This window comes from Streptopelia decaocto (genome assembly GCF_964273445.1).
Source record: "Streptopelia decaocto genome assembly, chromosome: Z".
In the NCBI taxonomy this organism is placed as follows: domain Eukaryota; kingdom Metazoa; phylum Chordata; class Aves; order Columbiformes; family Columbidae; genus Streptopelia; species Streptopelia decaocto.
This window is the reverse complement of record NC_138657.1, coordinates 19,955,946-19,959,600: the sequence shown is the minus strand read 5'-3', so window position 1 is coordinate 19,959,600 and position 3,655 is coordinate 19,955,946. Positions and strand designations below refer to the sequence as shown.

At 48.6% G+C, this 3,655-nt stretch overlaps 1 long non-coding RNA gene across 1 annotated transcript; it reads left to right on the top strand.

Moving 5' to 3' along the window:
- The first annotated feature begins 518 nt into the window (after positions 1–518).
- LOC309451318 lies at positions 519–3,288 on the top strand. The gene is made up of 3 exons (XR_014186227.1): positions 519–623; positions 1,422–1,589; positions 2,941–3,288. It is a non-coding gene; the product is annotated as an uncharacterized lncRNA (long non-coding RNA).
- The last annotated feature ends 367 nt before the right edge of the window (positions 3,289–3,655 follow it).

Here is a 3,655-nt window from a genome sequence, read left to right as displayed (position 1 = left end):
CCCCCCCAACAACAAAAACCCCAACCCAAACCAAACCAAACAAAAACCCCACACACACCAAACCAAACAAAAGAAACACTCTCCACGAACAGCTTGAGCAGCGTTAGGCAAGTTTCCACTCGCCATAGCAGCTGCAAAGTTGTCCGATCGACTGGCATTTTTCGCTAAAATTCACATATTTAAGCCCGAAATGATGAGTGTGCCGAACCTTCTGCCGCTGCCGCCCTGCCTCCGAAAACAGCCCACCCAAACAAACAGCAAAGAGACTCGGTCCTTCTCCACGAAACCCGAGCAGAGCCGGAGCATCGGCAGCCGCGGAGCGGTCCTTAGCTTTTGTCTCCGTACTCTGACTTTTCCCTTTCTCTCCTTCCAAACTTTTGGGCGCTCTCTCTGAAGTGTATTTATAGACCTGGAGCCCACGGCTGTATTTTTCTTTGTGCCTCCTTTGGCTTGGGCTTAAGTCACTGGCAGCGAAAATAAAAAGGAGGCATGCAGGCGGGCATGCATGCAAGAGGACAGAGGGGAAAAGAGCTGGAAGTCCCGCAGACGGGACGCGGAGGCAGGCTGGGGCAGGGGCCGGGGCTGCAGGACTCCCCCCTGCTCCTGGCGGACGAGAGAGAGAGGTAACAGCGGAATGTCCGGCCCCGACTCGCTGGGAGGGGAAAGGAAAGCCTCTGGGCAAGGGGCAGGTCGGGGTGGCCGCCCCGTCCGGATAGCGGGGCTCGGAGTGGCCGAGGTTGGGGAGAGCTTGTGTTTGTGTCTGGGGCGGGAGGGGACGACATGGTGTTTTTAAGAACCTGAGGTGTCGGACCAGGTGAAAATAAAGTGCGAACGAGTGGCACACGGGCTGCCGCCCGCCCCCGCTGGCGAGGCTGGAAGGTCGGTGCTCGTTGCCGGAGCGGCGGCCCGCCTGTTCGCGGCTGGCGGCAGCCCGGGACCGAGCCCGCACCAGGGGTCGGCGCCGGCCCCGGGGACCAGCATGGGAGTGCCCGAGGGCGGCGGGACGGTGGCGCTGAGCGGGGATGTTGTGGGGCTGCAGCGGGAGCTGCGGGGCCGGGGCCGCCGGAGAAACCCGGCAGCGAGCCTCGGGCAGTACGGCTTTGCGCGGCGGGGGGAGGCTGTGCCGCGGAGCAGCACCGCTCGGTCGGGCTGGCGTGGGCTGTTTTTCCTACGACGTCTCTATTGTGCTTTAAACAATCACACCCAAAACCAAACCCCACGCCGCTCACGGGAGCAGGGAAGTAATAGCTAGCAGGAAACGCTTTTATTGGAAAAGGGGAAAGCTTCTTTCCCTGCCCGCAGAAAAAAGTGATTGGGGGATTAAAAACCTGGGTGTTTCGCGTTTTGCTGCTCTTCTTTTCTTTTTTTTTTTTTTTTTTTTCCCCACGGTGTGAAAGTCACGAGGCTGTCTTTTTTCCCAGCAAGGACGGTGAAAGTCTCTAACATGGCAGCAAATACCTCAATAACGTGGACAGTGTAATTGTCATGTCATTAAGTATTTCCTTATTGACGTACACCATACTCAGCCTCTAATCTCCGAAATGGATGTCTAAGCAGTTTCTGACATCTTTAGAGAGCCTGTCCTGCAGGTAAGTAAAAAAAAAGTGAAGCTGTGGAAGGAGTTTGGTTTTGGACCGAAAATGAGACTTTCAGATTTGGCTTCGAGTGGCAGAACGGCTGGAGCAGCAGGGTTACACTTGGCTGTGCAGTTTGGCATTATTATGACTTTGTTCAAACGCATTCAGATGTGCCACAAGGAAGGTATAAAATTAGATTAAAGCACCCAACAACCCATCAGATACCGTTCAGAGCTCCGGCTCTGGACTCAGGCTTCTTTAAATCACTGACTCTTTAGAACAAAACTCTTTCACCCTTCAAGTCTTCAGGCAGATTTTTGTGTTTGATTACATTAATAATTTAATTTCTATTTTCTACCGGGCCTTCCAAGTGGGCAAATCAACCCTCTTCCAACACAGGTGTGGGCTGTCATTTTTAGCTTGTTCGCGGGAACAAAATGTTCCAACACTCCCTGCCTTGAATCTCATAGCAGTTTGGCTACTCTTTGATATTTAAGACCGTCGTTCTTCCTTGTCAAACTACCTGTTGTAGGAAATGGCTCCCTTAGCTTGGCAAATCACTCTCAACAACCTAGACAGGAGCATTTGCCTGAATAAAGAAACGTTTCTAAAATGTTGCAGGGAAATGCCTGCAATATTGAACTAGTAAATCTACCGTAGGTGCTGCCCTTATGATGACTCTAACGGTGTGTCCAGCTATCAAAATAAGAACTGATCAAAATACTGCCATGGCTTCTTGTTCCCTTGACAAACACATTTTGTCAGCACTTGCTGAACAGTTTTGGGGAGTTCTATATGCACTTCATAAACAGCACTAAAAACTCGGGTCCGATTCAAACAAACATCATTTAAATAGTCCCGCTTCTCCTTCCCAGATGTAGTCCTGCAGCTACTGTTTCGGTAACAGTACTTTAAAGTGTGTCTAAATATTCCCCCGCCCCACTCCCCCCACCCCGAGTTGTCCGAGAGCTTCCAGCTGACACTACCGCTGTGTCCATCTCAAAAACGTGTCGCTGTGTGTTTAACTACAAGCTGTCCAACATAAATGCGAATAGCGCTATGAAGGGACGCAACAAAGTGGGGGGGGAAGGGAAAAGGCGAAATCCATTTCTGTCAAGTGATATTTCCTAGAGAGTGAATTACAGTAATTCAGACTTTTAAAACTAGCACTCTTGAGATTATAATGTCATATGCATTTATATGTAGGCATAGGTACAGTCTGAGGTGCAGAAATGCCAACAGGAGTTTTAATCATGACTGTAGATTTGGAAAGTTCTCGTACCACTTGCAGTTGGACACCCGCACACATTAGCAAAAACACTACATTGTATTCAGTGCCTGATCACTGAGATCTTCTTCACAGGATCTTCAGTTACCGCCAAGAGTATCTTCATGTAGGATGCCCTCCGTGGCCAGGGGCCAGAGACTGAACGAAGTCAACTGAATAAAATAAGTGCAAACTAGTCTTCTTTGCACAGAGACGTTGAAATATGTGTAAGGAGAACGCCTAGAAAATACGAAAACCCGAGTGTCGGCGCTACAAATCATTAGTCTCAGCAACAGAACACGATCATTACGCACGACAGAAAGAGGCAAAATCCTGCTCGTACAGTGATTATTGTTATGACTAGAAGCAATAACTGCTTTGCTATAAAAGTAGTGTTTGTTATGAAGAAACCGAGTGGACAGGCATCTAGATAAACATTCCTCGTGTCTAACAAGCCTACTATCTTCGTGGTGTTTTGTGCGCTGCTAACCCCCCGTCCTTTTTAATCGTTATTGTCTTTTTTTTTTTTTTGGTCTTTTTTTTTTTTCCCCCCTTGTAATTATGCGGATTGTTTCCCACTTATCCTAATTTCAGCACTAACGCTCCTAAATTGCATAGAGGAAACAAGCCCTATTTTTTCCTGTATGTGCGCATCGATAAATTTAATACCTATTCTTACTTTGCAGTAACCTTTTCGTATGATTATATCGAGCCCACTCAAACATTAGAGGTCTCTAATTTCTCTGTATTTGTAGTGCATCTTAGTTGCGTTTTCCTGGTTCTTGGAGAGCAGTAACAAACTCTCTCTGAC